This window comes from Pseudophryne corroboree, chromosome 5 (assembly GCF_028390025.1).
Source record: "Pseudophryne corroboree isolate aPseCor3 chromosome 5, aPseCor3.hap2, whole genome shotgun sequence".
Taxonomy (NCBI): domain Eukaryota; kingdom Metazoa; phylum Chordata; class Amphibia; order Anura; family Myobatrachidae; genus Pseudophryne; species Pseudophryne corroboree.
This window is the reverse complement of record NC_086448.1, coordinates 298,759,422-298,775,499: the sequence shown is the minus strand read 5'-3', so window position 1 is coordinate 298,775,499 and position 16,078 is coordinate 298,759,422. Positions and strand designations below refer to the sequence as shown.

General features: G+C 48.3%; 1 protein-coding gene across 3 annotated transcripts in view; it reads left to right on the top strand.

Annotated features, from left to right (window-relative positions):
• The window catches only part of CNTNAP2 (contactin associated protein 2), a 2,955,022-nt gene that overhangs the window by 2,306,925 nt on the left and 632,019 nt on the right, over nt 1-16,078 (top strand). The window lies entirely within an intron of this gene.

Here is a 16,078-nt window from a genome sequence, read left to right as displayed (position 1 = left end):
GTCACTGTTGAAGTACACCAGGATGAGGATATGGGTGTTGCTGGCGCTGAGGAGGAAATTGACAAGGAGGATTCTGATGGTGAGGTGGTTTGTTTAAGTCAGGCACCCGGGGAGACACCTGTTGTCCGTGGGATGAATATGGCCATTGACATGCCTGGTCAAATTACAAACAAAAAATTACCTCTTCGGTGTGGAATTATTTTAACAGAAATGCGGACAACAGGTGTCAAGCCGTGTGTTGCCTTTGTCAAGCTGTAATAAGTAGGGGTAAGGACGTTAACCACCTAGCAACATCCTCCCTTATACGTCACCTGGAGCGCATTCATCAGAAGTCATTGACAAGTTCAAAAACTTTGGGTGACAGCGGAAGCAGTCCACTGACAACTAAATCCCTTCCTCTTGTACACAAGCTACTGCAAACCACACCATCAACTCCCTCAGTGTCAATTTCCTCCTTAGGCAGGAACGCCAATAGTCCTGCAGGCCATGTCACTGGCAAGTCTGACGAGTTCTCTCCTAACTGGGATTCCTCCGATGGATCCTTGAGTGTAACGCCTACTGCTGCTGGCGCTGCTGTTGTTGCTGCTGGGAGTCGATCGTCATCCCAGAGGGGAAGTCGGAAGACCACTTGTACTACTTCCAGTAAGCAATTGACTGTCCAACAGTCCTTTGCGAGGAAGATGAAATATCACAGCAGTCATCCTGCTGCAAAGCGGATAACTCAGGTCTTGGCAGCTGTGTTGGTGTTAAACGTGTGTCCGGTATTCCACCGTTAATTCGCAGGGAATTAGAGAATTGCTTGAGGTACTGTGTCCCCGGTACCAAATTCCATCTAGGTTCCACTTCTCTAGGCAGGCGATACCGAGAATGTACACAGACATCCTAAAAAATGCAGTTGTACCCAATGTCCACTTAACCACGGACATGTGACAGCCCACTGGGTAGATGTATTGCCTCCCGCAGCAAGAACAGCATTGGCGGCACCATTAGCAGCATCTCGCAAACGCCAACTCGTTCCTAGACAGGCTACGCTTTGTATCACCGCTTTCCATAAAAGGCACACAGCTCACACCCTCTTACAGAAACTGAGGAACATCATCGCAGAATGGCTTACCCCAATTGGACTCTCCTCGGGATTTGTGACATCGGACAACACCACCAATATTGTGCGTGCATTACATGTGGGCAAATTCCAGCACGTCCCATGTTTTGCACATATATTGAATTTGGTGGTGCAGAATTTTTTTAAAAACAACAGAAGTGTGCAAGAGATGCTGTCGGTGGCCCGAAGAATTGCGGGCCACTTTCGGCATTCAGCTACCGCGTGCCGAAGACTGGAGCACCAGCAAACACTCCTGAACCTGCCCCGCCATCATCTGAAGCAAGAGGTGGTAACGAGGTGGAATTCAACCCTCTATATGCTTCAGAGGATGGAGGAGCAGCAAAAGGCCATTCAAGCCTATACATCTGCCTACGATATAGGCAAAGGATGGGGAATGCACCTGACTCAAGCGCAGTGGAGAATGATTTCAACATTGTGCAAGGTTATGCATCCCTTTGAACTTGCCACACGTGAAGTCAGTTCAGAAACTGCCAGCCTAAGTCAGGTCATTCCCCTCATCAGGCTTTTGCAGAAGCAGCTGGAGAGATTGAAGGAGGAGCTAAAATGGAGCGATTCCGCTAGGCATGTGGGACTTGTGGATGGAGCCCTTAATTCGCTGAACCAGGATTCACGGGTGGTCATTCTGTTGAAATCAGAGCACGACATTTTGGTCACCGTGCTCGATCCTAGGTTTGAAGCCTACGTTGTATCTCTCTTTCCGGCAGACACAAGTCTGCAGAGGTTCAAAGACCTGCTGGTGAGAAAATTGTCAAGTCAAGTGGCGGTGATGCAGGGCAGGCTGGAGCGAGTGCTGACATCTGGTCCAGACTGAAGGACCTGCCAACGATTACTGACATGTCGTCTACTGTCACTGCATATGATTCTGTAACCATTGAAATAATGGTGGAGGATTATATGAGTGACCGCATCCAAGTAGGCACGTCAGACAGTCCGTACGTATACTGGCAGAAAAAAGAGGCAATTTGGAGGCCCTTGCACAAACTGGCTTTATTTTACCTAAATTGCCCCCCCCCCCCCTCCAGTGTGTACTCCGAAAGAGTGTTTAGTGCACCTTGTCAGCAATCGGCGTACGAGGTTACTTCCACAAAATGTGGAGAAGATGATGTTCATCAAAATGAATTATAATCAATTCCTCCGTGGAGACATTAACCAGCAATTGCCTCCAGAAAGTACACAGGGACCTGAGATGGTGGATTCCAGTGGGGACGAATTAATACTCTGTGAGGAGGGGGATGTACACAGTGAAAGGGGTGATGAATCGAACGATGAGGAGGAGGTGGTCATCTTGCCTCTGTAGAGCCAGTTTGTGCAAGAAGAGATTGATTGATTGATTGATTGCTTCTTTTTTGGTGGGGGCCCAAACCAACCAGTAATTTCAGCCACAGTCGTGTGGCAGACCCTGTTGCTGAAATTGGGTTTGTTAAAGTGTGCATGTCCTGTTTATACAACATAAGGGTGGGTGGGAGTGCCCAAGGACAATTTCATCTTGCACCTCTTTTTTATTTTTTATTTATCTCTGCATCATGTGATGTTTGGGGCTAATTTTTTTTAAATCTGCCATCCTGTCTGACACTGCAGTGCCACTCCTAGATGGGCCAGGTGTTTGTGCCGCCCACTTGGGTCGCTTAGCTTAGTCATCCAGTGACCTCGGTGCAAATTTTAGGACTAAAAATAATATTGTGAGGTGTGAGGTGTTCAGAATAGACTGGAAATGAGTGTAAATTATGGTTATTAGGTAAATAATACTATGGGATCAAAATGACCCCCAAAGTTAATGATTTAAGCTGTTTTTGAGGGTTGTTTTTTTTCAAAAAACACCCGAATCCAAAACACACCCGAATCCGACCAAAAAATTTCAGGGAGGTTTTGCCAAAACGCGTCCAAATCCAAAACATGGCCGCGGAACCGAATCCAAAACCAAAACACAAAACCCGAAAAATTTCCGGTGCACATCTCTAGTATATATATATATATATATATATATACACTAGAGATATATATATGTGTGTATATATATTTGGTGAGGTTTAACCTGCACTGTTTAGCGCTGGAGACAACCCTTGGTTGCCTAGGAACAATGTGGCTGGGGTTGCAGAGATGCTGGTTGCTTAGCAGCAGAGACGCCTACTGTAAGCAGCGGTGACCTAGTCACGCTGTAGCAGCGGCGTTTGGCGCTAGCACCAGTAATATCTCCCCCCTGTTCATGTGACCGGGAGCAAACAGGTGACGTTGTGATGTGTGCATTCCAGCTTGATCGCGGAAATAGCATCTCCCGGCGCTGGCAGCCACTGAGGATTTATTAGTAGGTATTTGTTGTATTACAAGGTATACATTCCTTAGTTGGCACCTGGATTGATGTTGGTGATTAGTAGATTGTGTGATCCCCTTTCCAGTATATATATGGTCTATTGTTAGATTGCTTTGACGTCCGGTGGCCGTGGCCTTTGTAATCTTGGCGCCACTCATTTGTAATTTACTGGGTATAAATAAGGGCTAGGTAGGCATGATTTGATCTGTGACTGCTCATTTGGTGATGAATACATTGCTCTCTTATGCTGCTGATCTGTTGTTACCCTTGAAGAAGATTGTTATGATAGAAAACGTTTTGGAAACATGATGTGATCCATCAAAAATGAATTAAATAGACTATGGCTGCACATAAATTCTGGTGAGTGCTCCTTCATATCTCTCTCTATAATTCCCAGTTTGGGACTCCCTGGATGGCACCCCAGTGGATGTACATATATGAAAACGTGAGTGCGGCATACAAATATATATATATATATATATATATATACACACACACACACATATATATTATGGTGTTTATTATCATGGCTACATCTACAGTAGCCACACCGAGCTGCGTAGACACTCCCATTTATGCAAATGGGCTCGATTGCGCTAAGATGTAGCCACAATAAGCATAAGTACATCTGTATATACACTGCTCAAAAAAATAAAGGGAACACTAAAATAACACATCCTAGATCTGAATGAATGAAATATTCTTATTAAATACTTTGTTCTTTACATAGTTGAATGTGCTGACAACGCAATCACACAAAAATTATCAATGGAAATCAAATTTATTAACCCATGGAGGTCTGGATTTGGAGTCACACTCAAAATTAAAGTGGAAAAACACACTACAGGCTCATCCAACTTTGATGTAATGTCCTTAAAACAAGTCAAAATGAGGCTCAGTAGTGTGTGTGGCCTCCACGTGCCTGTATGACCTCCCTACAATGCCTGGGCATGCTCCTGATGAGGTGGCAGATGGTCTCCTGAGGCATCTCCTCCCAGACCTGGACTAAAGCAACCGCCAACTCCTGGACAGTCTGTGGTGCAACGTGGCGTTGGTGGATGGAGCGAGACATGATGTCCCAGATGTGCTCAATTGGATTCAGGTCTGCGGAACTGGCGGGCCAGTCCATAGCATCAATGCTTCGTCTTGCAGGAACTGCTGACACACTCCAGCCACATGAGGTCTAGCATTGTCTTGCATTAGGAGGAACCCAGGGCCAACCGCACCAGCATATGGTCTCACAAGGGGTCTGAGGATCTCATCTCGGTAACTAATGGCAGTCAGGCTACCTCTGGCGAGCACATGGAGGGCTGTGCGGCCCCCCAAAGAAATGCCGCCCCACACCATTACTGACCCACTGCCAAACCGGTCATGCTGGAGGATGTTGCAGGCAGCAGAACGTTTTCCTTGGCGTCTCCAGACTCTGTCACGTCTGTCACATGTGCTCAGTGAGAACCTGCTTTCATCTGTGAAGAGCACAGGGCGCAAGTGGCGAATTTGGCAATCTTGGTGTTCTCTGGCAAATGCCAAACGTCATGCACAGTGTTGGGCTGTAAGCACAACCCCCACCTGTGGACGTCGGGCCCTCATACCACCCTCATGGAGTCTGTTTCTGATCGTTTGAGTAGACACATGTACATTTGTGGCTTCCTGGAGGTCATTTTGCAGGGCTCTGGCAGTGCTCCTCCTGTTCCTCCTTGCACAAAGGCGGAGGTAGCGGTCCTGCTGCTGGGTTGTTGCCCTCCTACGGCCTCCTCCACATCTCCTGATGTACTGGCCTGTCTCCTGGTAGCGCCTCCTTGCTCTGGACACTACGCTGACAGACACAGCAAAACTTCTTGCCACAGCTCGCATTGATGTGCCATCCTGGATGAGCTGCACTACCTGAGCCACTTGTGTGGGTTGTAGACTCCGTGTCATGCTACCACTAGAGTGAAAGCACTGCCATCTTTCAAAAGTGACCAAAACATCAGCCAGAAAGCATAGGAGCTGAGAAGTGGTCTGTGGTCACCACCTGCAGAACGACTCCTTTATTGGTGGTGTCTTGCTAATTGCCTATAATTCCCACCTGTTGTCTATTCCATTTGCACAACAGCATGTGAAATTGATTGTCAATCAGTGTTGCTTCCTAAGTGGACAGTTTGATTTCACAGAAGTGTGATTGACTTGGAGTTACATTGTGTTAAGTGTTCCCTTTATTTTTTTGAGCAGTGTACGTATGTGTATACATATATATATATATATATATATATATATATACACTCCTCCTGCAAAGAAGCGGCACTCAGAGTCAATGTAGATAATAATAGACAAATGTATTAATTCATCAATGTCAACGTTTCGGGCACATAGCCCCGTCGTCAGGACTTAGCAGCATACAGGTATGAACTGCTAAGTCCTGACGACTGGGCTATGTGCCCCGGAACGTTGATATTGATGGATTAATGCATTTGTCTATTATTATCTACATTGACTCTGAGTGCCGCTTCTTTGCTGGAAGAGTATTACTTTTTATTAGTGAGCACCAGAGCACGCTGATTTTCGTGTGATGAAATGACATCAACGTCGTCTGCCAAGGCCGATGCCCAATGTGATAGTAGAGGGCATGTAAAATCCAAAAAGCCAAAGTTCAGTAAAAAGAACCAAAAAAATTAATTTAAATGGTCTGAGGAGAAACGTAAATTTGCCAATATGCCATTTACGACACGGAATGGCAAGACCCTGGCCTATGTTTATGACTAGTGGTTCAGCTTCACATATTGATGGAAGCCCTCATCCCCCCACTTGAAAAATGATAAGAGTTAAGCTGGCAAAAGCACAGCAAAGAATTGTGCGTTCTAAGATGGTATCACAAATCCACAAGGAGAGTCCAAGTGTGTCAGCGGTTGCGATGCCTGACCTTCCCAACACTGGACGGGAAGAGGTGACTCCTTCCATCATTTGCACGCCCTCTGCAAGTGCTGGAAGTAGCACCCACTGTCCAGTTTCTGAAATTCAAATTGAAGATGTCACTGTTGAAGTACACCAGGATGAGGATATGGATGTTGCTGGCGCTGAGGATGAAGTTGACGATGAGGATTCTGATGGTGATGTGGTTAGTTTAAATCAGGCACCGGGGGAGACACCTGTTGTCCATGGGATGAATAAGCCCATAGTTATGCGTGGGCAATATACCAAAAAAGCCACCTCTTTGTTGAGGAATTATTTCTCCACAAATCAAGACAACAGGTGTCAAGCCGTGTGTTGCCTCTGTCAATCTGTAATACGTAGGTGTAAGGACGTTAACCACCTAGGAACTTCCTTCCTTATATGTCACCTGCTGCGCATTCATCAGAAGTCAGTGTCGAGTTGTGAAACTTTGGGTAAGAGCGTAAGCAGTCCACTGACACCTAAATCCCTTCTTCCTCTTGTACCCAAGCTCCTGCAAGCCACACCACCAACTCCCTCAATGTCAATTTCCTCCTCAGTCAGGAATGTCAGTAGTCCTGCAGGCCATGTCACTGTCAAGACTGAGGAGTCCTCGCCTAACTGGGATTTCTCCGGAGTATCCTTTAGTGGTACGCCTACTGCTGCTGTTGCTGCCGCTCTGTTGATGCTGCTGGGGTTGAATGTCATCCCAGAGGGGAAGTCGGAAGACCACTTGTACTACTTCAACTAAGCAATTGATTGTCCAACAGTCCTTTGTGAGGAAGATGAAATATGACAGCAGTCATCCTGTTGCAAAGCGGATAAGTGAGGCCTTGACAGCTATGTTGGTGTTAGACATGCATCCGGTACCCTCCATTAGTTCAGTGGGACTTAAAGAATTGATGGAGGTAGTGTGTCCCCAGTACCAAATCCCATCTAGGTTCCACTTCACTAGGCAGGCGATACCGAAAATGTACAGAGACGTCAGAAAAAGTGTCATCAGTGTCCTACAAAATGCAGTAGCCCAATGTCCACTTAACCACGGACATGTGGACAAGTGGAACAGGGCAGACTAAGGTCTATATGACTGTAACAGCCCATTGGGTAGATGTATTGCCACCCGCAGCAACAACAGCAGCGGCACCAGTAGCAGCATCTCGCAAACACCAACTCGTTCCTAGGCAGGCTACGCTATGTTTCACTGCTTTCTGTAAGAGACACACCGCTGACATCCTCTTTTGGAAACTGAGGGACATCATCGCAGAATTACTTACCCCACTTAGACTCTCCTGGGGATTTGTGATATTGTACGACGCCACCAATATTGTGCATGCATTACATCTGGGCAAATTCCAGCACGTCCCATGTTTTGCACATACAATTAATTTGGTGGTGCAGAAGTTTTTGAAAAATGACGGGCGTGCAGGAGATGCTGTCGGTGGCCCGAAAAATTGGGGGTCACTTACGACATTCAGCCACCACGTTCCGAAGACTGGAGTGCCAGCAAACACTCCTTAACCTGCCTTGCCATCACCTGAAGCAATAGGTGGTAACGAGGTGGAATTTAACACTCTAAATGCTTCAGAGGATGGAGGAGCAGCAAAAGGCCATTTAAGCCTATACATCCACCTACGATACAGGCAAACAAGGGGGAATGCACCCGACTCAAGCACAGTGGAGAATGATTTCCATATTATACAAGGTTCTCCAACCCTTCGAACTTGCCACACGTGAAGTCAGTTCAGACACTGCCAGCTTCAGTCAGGTCATTCCCCTCATCAGGCTTTTGCAGAAGCAGCTGGAGATATTGAAGGAGGAGCTAAGATGGAGTGATTCCGCTAAGTATGTGGAACTTGTGGATGGAGCCCTTCATTCGCTTTGCCAGGATTCAAGGGTGGTCAATCTGTTGAAATCAGAGCATTACATTTTGGCCACCGTGCTCGATCCTAGGTTTAAAGCCTACGTTGTATCTCTCTTTCAGGCAGACACAAGTCTGCAGAGGTTCAAAGACCTGCTGGTGCAAAAATTGTCAACTCAAGTGGAACGTGACCCGTCAACAGCTCCTCCTTCATTTTCTCCAGTAACTGGGGCTGCGAGAAAAAAGATAAGATTTCCTAGCCCTCCCGCTGGCAGTAGTGCAGGGCAGTCAGGCGCAAGTGCTGACATCTGGTCCAGACTGAAGGACCTGCCAATGATTACTGACATGTCTACTGTCACTGCATATGATTCTGTCACCATTGAAAGAATGGTGGATGATTATATGAGTGAAAGCATCCAAGTAGGCATGTCAGACAGTCTGTACATATACTGGCAGGAAAAAGAGGTAATTTGGAGACCCTTGCACAAACTGGCTTTATTTTACCTAAGTTGCGCCCCCTCCAGTGTGTACTCCAAAAGAGTGTTTAGTGCAGCCAGTAACCTTGTCAGTGATCAGCGTAGGAGGTTACTTCCACAAAATGTAGAGAAGATGATGTTCATCAAAATGAATTATAAATTCCTTCGGGAAGACCTTTACCAGCAATTGCCTCCAGAAAGTACACAGGGACCTGTGATGGTGGATTCCAGTTAATACTCTTTGAGGAGGAGGAGGTATACACTGAAAAGGGTGAGGAATTGGAGGATGAGGATGAGGTCGACATCTTGCCTCTGTAGAGCCAGTTTGTGCAAGTAGAGATTGATTGTTTCTTTTTTGGTGGGGGCCCAAACAAACCAATCATTTCAGCCACAGTCGTATGGCAGACCCTGTCGCTGAAATGATTGGTTTGTTAAAGTGTGCATGGCCTGTTTATACAACAAAAGGGTGGGTGGGAGGGCCCAAGGACAATTCCATCTTGCACCTCTTTTTCTTCTTTGCATCATGTGCTGTTTGGGGACAAGTTTATTAAAGAACCATCCTGTCTGACACTGCCATACAACTCCAGGGGTACTGACGTATAAGTCCAGGGGTACTGCCGTATAAGTCCAGTCCAGTGGTGCTGTCTTGTGCTGCATCAGTCCAGTGGTGGTGTCTTGTTCTACCATAAGTCCAGTGGTGGTGTCCTGTGCGGTATATTATTTACTCCAAATAAAAGGGTTACATACATTACTTATATTATTATCCAAATTATTTTTACAGGGTTTGCCCTGTTTGGTGCAGGGGTACGCTCACCTGTGCTGCATATTATAATAATAGCTCCAAATAAAAGGGTTATTACTATCCAAATAAATTTTACAAGCTTCGCTGTGTGTGTGTGTGTGTGTGTGTGTGTGTGTGTGTGTGTGTGTGTGTGTGTGTGTGTGTGTGTGTGTGTGTGTGTGTGGTTTAGGGGTACGCTCTCCTGTGCCACAAATATTGTGCATGTATTACATCTGGGCAAATTCCAGCACGTCCCATGTTGTTTGTGACGCACACACACCTCGTTGCCCCTCTTTTTCTTCTTTGCATGATGTGCTGTGTGGCCTGGTTTTTTTAAGTGCGATCCCATCTGCAACTGCAGTGCCACTCCTAGATGGGCCAAATGTTTGTATAGCACACTTGTGTCGCTTAGCTTACTCATACAGCTACCTTATTGCACCTCTTTTTCTTCTTTGCATGATGTGGTTTGGGGCCTAGTTTTTTTTAAGTGCCATCCTGTCTGCAACTGCAATGCCACTCTTATTGTATTGATTTTTTTACATAATAGCCTGAACATTTCCTATTGGAAAACCTTTGTAAATATAGCTCTTAGGGTCGAATTCAATTAGTCATGGCTAATTACAGCAGGCTAATCCATCTGCCGGGGCTATTCAACTGTTCAAAGCGGCAGCCTGCATTCAGTCCACAGGCTGCAGTTAAAGTGGATTTCTGTTTGAGCCTGAGGAGACTCGAACAGAAATCCACGTTAAATGCCCCCTAATCACGGGTGCCACAAAGCTGTTAACTCATAATTCAGGAACTTATCCCAGATTTTGTGGGTTAACGAGTGGTAAGATAAGGAGAGTGCCTGACTGGGCACGATATCTATATAAGAGGCTGGTAATTTTGTGATTGGTTAAAGAAGGTCAATTGTTGCTAGGCAGATCAGAGTTTTGAGTGAGTGATAATTGGATAGGGCCAGCCTATCGGTGAGTGTAGGGGAGGTGTTTAGTACATGTAAGGTAGAAACTTCCAGAGTGCTTCCTCTTGCGTTTCTCTGAAACTGGCGGTGGCGGGAAGGCGCTACTGGCCAGCGGTCACTTGTAGCATAAGTGGTGTTGTGGGGCACTTACCCCTTTTGAAGGACGGCGAGTGTGTCCTGCCCTTGTGGGGGGGCGAGGGGCGCTTCCTTGGGGAGCGTCCTCACTCTGCTATAGGAAGGGGTGGTGAGACCTTCGCAGCACAGGTTATGCTGATATATATAAATGGGGCGTTTCAGTCGCACCCATGGCAGTTGGGGCGTTTAGTCGCCGCCATTTTGTAAGATCGTGACTAGAGCTGGTTAGTGGTAGCGTTTTCCTGGCCACCCACTACGAGTGAGGTCATTCCAATTAATAAATTCAATGACCATTTAATCCAACGCAGTTGTGTCCGTGTCGTTATTTTTAGTTGATAAGCTAGCTTAAAGTGTATAGTTAATGTCAAGCACAATAATTGAATAGACGCCTTAGATAAGGAGAGTGCCTGACTGGGCACGATATCTATATAAGAGGCTGGTAATTTTGTGATTGGTTAAAGAAGGTCAATTGTTGCTAGGCAGATCAGAGTTTTGAGTGAGTGATAATTGGATAGGGCCAGCCTATCGGTGAGTGTAGGGGAGGTGTTTAGTACATGTAAGGTAGAAACTTCCAGAGTGCTTCCTCTTGTCGTCTGGAAGCCCACCCACCCGCCCTATTGGCTCACTAATTTGGCCCTTTTCAATTTGGCTTACTATTATCTTTCTTTCAGACTTAGTGGGCGGGAAGGCGCTACTGGCCAGCGGTCACTTGTAGCATAAGTGGTGTTGTGGGGCACTTACCCCTTTTGAAGGACGGCGAGTGTGTCCTGCCCTTGTGGGGGGGCGAGGGGCGCTTCCTTGGGGAGCGTCCTCACTCTGCTATAGGAAGGGGTGGTGAGACCTTCGCAGCACAGGTTATGCTGATATATATAGATGGGGCGTTTCAGTCGCACCCATGGCAGTTGGGGCGTTTAGTCGCCGCCATTTTGTAAGATCGTGACTAGAGCTGGTTAGTGGTAGCGTTTTCCTGGCCACCCACTACGAGTGAGGTCATTCCAATTAATAAATTCAATGACCATTTAATCCAACGCAGTTGTGTCCGTGTCGTTATTTTTAGTTGATAAGCTAGCTTAAAGTGTATAGTTAATGTCAAGCACAATAATTGAATAGACGCCTTATGGCAGGTAATTTGCTGCATTTTTATCCGGCACAGTAAATTGCCCGATGTAATTGAATCTGACCCTTAGCGTGTAAGTGCCTAATGTATTTGTTAATTCTTTCAGCAGCAATCGCGTGACCGTACATGTGTAAAATGTGTGCAACTAAGTTAGCACATTTAATTTTTTATGCTTTTTGCATGGTGTATTGTACTTTGGGGGTGATTCAGACCAGGGTTGTCTTAACAGCAGTGTAGGCCCCTGGGCACAGCAATGCACTGGGGCCCCTACCCATCCTCCAGCGGTAGGGGTGGGGGGTGCTATCAGCGGCAGCTTTGATGTCCCACGGGCGGTAGGGGGTGTTCTATCTTCCGCTCAGCATGTAGGACCCGGAACAGTAATTTCTGCTAATTACTCCTTTACTGCACAGATGGGGCTAAACTGTAGAAGGGGGCATTGGGCTAAATGAAGGGGCCCTGGTACATGTCTTCCAGGGTGGTAGGGGGGTGTAATACGTAGGTGAGGGGTGGATAGTGGAGTGGGCTTAATATTTATCATTTTCAGGTGGGAGGGCAGCTTGCTTGAATGCAGATATCTCAAGTTCCTGAAAATATATTTCTTAGCTTTGAATGGGATAAAAACTAGACAGTCCCACCTTTCAGGAGGATTTGGGGACTTGGGGATCAGAGTTCTGGAGCCAGAGCAATTCACCAACGAAAATATAAAACTGCATTTTAGGTGTGTGCAGCTGGAGTAGGGACCAGCTGCTTGAAGGCTGATATCTCTGGTTCTGGGCATAGTAGAGACAAGCAGCCAGTGTCCAGCAAAAGGGGAAAGTCGTAGCTTTTGGCTTATACCCTCAGAAAAACTCTAAGTCAGACAATACCCAAGATATTAAACTGGGAAGAGCAATTAACAGGCTTGGTTGGGGACCACTGCTTTCAAGTCAGATATCTCCGGTTCCCCAGGGCCGATTTTAAAAAATCTGGTACCCCTGGAAAGAGGGGACCCTCAGCTATCAGTCTAGGGCCCTTATACTCCTGGTGCCCTTGGGCAAGAGCCCATTGAGCCCATACGAAAAGACGGCCCTGATTCAAACCTGATCATTGGGCTGCAAACTATGCTGTCCTGCATTCTGATAGTCGCCGCCTCCAGGGGGAGTGTAAATTCGCTGTGCAAGTGTGCGATCCTATGTTTACACAACCTGCTAAAATCCACTTTGTGCAGTCTATGCACCGCCCAGGACTTAATCCTACAGTGCGATGAGAAGAGGCTGATTGGGACCGGAGCTGACGTCACACACCCTCCCTTAAAACGCTTGGGCACACCTGCAATTTTCCAGACACTCCCAATAAATGGTCAGTTACCACCCACAAACGGCCTCTTCTTGTCAATCACCTTGCGATCGCCCTCGGATTTTTCGCACCATACCGTTGCTGACCAGCGATGCCCTTTGCTGTCCGACGCGTGTGTGCATTGCAGTGTATGTGCAGTTGTTACCTGATGGAAACGCACATCAGTGATCATCTCTGAATCACACCCTTTGTTTTTTATGTATTTCTTAAAACAGATGGTATAGTTTCTGCCAACCTACATTTCACTAGCCAGGTTACTATACTCAAATGAACATAAAAAGCTTTTTTTTTTAATACTTTTTTCTCACCAGAGGTTAAAGCATTAAAATAAAAAATGTCTGTTTATATTTCATGCATAGCTAGTCCTTAATAGTCAATGTCCTTGAATACAGCTTTCAATGAAAATGTTTTCTTTTTTTTTATGACTGGAATAGTCAAATTCATTTATTTTCGTTATTCTTTTTTAACAAATGACATGAAGGTCATCTAATATGATTTTATATTTTTTTTTTAAGCATTGTCTGTAAAAGTTGAACAATATATGATGTCAATAGTACAGACAAGTAATACAGTATTACAAGTCTCCATTTAAAAGGCACTGTGAGTAATTCAGACCTGCGTTTTTTGCATCCCTGCAATCAGGTAGTCGCCGCCTACAGGGGGAGGGTATTTGCTGTGTGCAGGTGTGTGATTGCATTTGTAGCAGAGCTGCACAAACATAAATTTGTGCAGTCTGTGCTCAGCCCATGACTTACTCAGCCGCTGTGATGATGGGGGCCGGAGCTGACGTCAGAAACTCTCCTGGTCCCTCCTGCGTTTTCCCGGACACTCCTCTAAAACGGTCAGTTGCCACCCACAGATGGCCTCTTCCTGTCAGTAGCTGGCCGCCTGCATGCTCCGCCCTCTCCTGGCCTCTACGGCTGCAGCTTGCCCTGTGACCAAGTGATCCCGGAGCCAAGTGAACCCGGAAACAAGAGAGCAGTGCGGGGAGCAGAGAGGCAGAGGTATAGGATGGGAGACAGTAAGGGGTGTGGGGCTGGGAAGTGGCTGTGTCCTGTTAAGTAGGTACTGTCAGATAACTGCCAAGAATGCCCGCTGTTGTCACAGCTCACAGGATCTAGTTACTAAGCCTGGCCCTGTCTCTCCTCCCTCCTGTCCCTGTCACCATTGTCCAGTCCCATTCCTGCCGCCTCTGTGCTGGCCCTGTCTCCCCTCTCTCATGTCCCTGTCACCACTGTCCTGTCCCATCCCTGTCACCTCTGTGCTGGCCCTGTCTCCCCCCTCTCTTGTCCCTGTCACCACTGTCCTGTCCCATCCCTGTCACCTCTGTGCTGGCCCTGTCTCCCCTCTCTCTTGTCCCTGTCACCACTGTCCTGTCCCATCCCTGTCACCTCTGTGCTGGCCCTGTCTCCCCCCTCTCTTGTCCCTGTCACCCTGTCCTGACCCATCCCTGTCACCTCTGTGCTGCCCCTGTCTCCCCCCTCTCCTGTCCCTGTCACCCTGTCCTGACCCATCCCTGTCACCTCTGTGCTGGCCCTGTCTCTCCTCCCTCCTGTCCCTGTCACCATTGTCCTGTCCCATTCCTGCAGCCTCTGTGCTGGCCCTGTCTCCCCTCTCTCATGTCCCTGTCACCGCTGTCCTGTCCCATCCCTGTCACCTCTGTGCTGGCCCTGTCTCCCCCCTCTCTTATCCCTGTCACCACTGTCCTGTCCCATCCCTGTCACCTCTGTGCTGGCCCTGTCTCCCCCCTCTCTTGTCCCTGTCACCACTGTCCTGTCCCATCCCTGTCACCTCTGTGCTGGCCCTGTCTCTCCTCCCTCCTGTCCCTGTCACCATTGTCCTGTCCCATTCCTGTCACCTCTGTGCTGGCCCTGTCTCCCCCCTCTCTTGTCCCTGTCACCACTGTCCTGTCCCATCCCTGTCACCTCTGTGCTGGCCCTGTCTCTCCTCCCTCCTGTCCCTGTCACCATTGTCCTGTCCCATTCCTGCCGCCTCTGTGCTGGCCCTGTCTCCCCTCTCTCATGTCCCTGTCACCACTGTCCTGTCCCATCCCTGTCACCTCTGTGCTGGCCCTGTCTCCCCCCTCTCTTGTCCCTGTCACCACTGTCCTGTCCCATCCCTGTCACCTCTGTGCTGGCCCTGTCTCCCCCCTCTCTTGTCCCTGTCACCACTGCCCTGTCCCATCCCTGTCACCTCTGTGCTGGCCCTGTCTCTCCTCCCTTCTGTCCCTGTCACCATTGTCCTGTCCCATTCCTGTCACCTCTGTGCTGGCCCTGTGTCCCCTCTCTCATGTCCCTGTCACCACTGTCCTGTCCCATCCCTGTCACCTCTGTGCTGGCCCTGTCTCCCCCCTCTCTTGTCCCTGTCACCACTGTCCTGTCCCATCCCTGTCACCTCTGTGCTGCCCCTGTCTCCCCCCTCTCCTGTCCCTGTCACCCTGTCCTGACCCATCCCTGTCACCTCTGTGCTGGCCCTGTCTCTCCTCCCTCCTGTCCCTGTCACCATTGTCCTGTCCCATTCCTGCAGCCTCTGTGCTGGCCCTGTCTCCCCTCTCTCATGTCCCTGTCACCACTGTCCTGTCCCATCCCTGTCACCTCTGTGCTGGCCCTGTCTCCCCTCTCTCATGTCCCTGTCACCACTGTCCTGTCCCATCCCTGTCACCTCTGTGCTGGCCCTGTCTCCCCCCTCTCTTGTCCCTGTCACCACTGTCCTGTCCCATTCCTGCCGCCTCTGTGCTGGCCCTGTCTCCCCTCTCTCATGTCCCTGTCACCACTGTCCTGTCCCATCCCTGTCACCTCTGTGCTGGCCCTGTCTCCCCCCTCTCTTGTCCCTGTCACCACTGTCCTGTCCCATCCCTGTCACCTCTGTGCTGGCCCTGTCTCCCCCCTCTCTTGTCCCTGTCACCACTGTCCTGTCCCATCCCTGTCACCTCTGTGCTGGCCCTATCTCTCCTCCCTTCTGTCCCTGTCACCATTGTCCTGTCCCATTCCTGTCACCTCTGTGCTGGCCCTGTGTCCCCTCTCTCATGTCCCTGTCACCACTGTCCTGTCCCATCCCTGTCACCTCTGTGCTGGCCC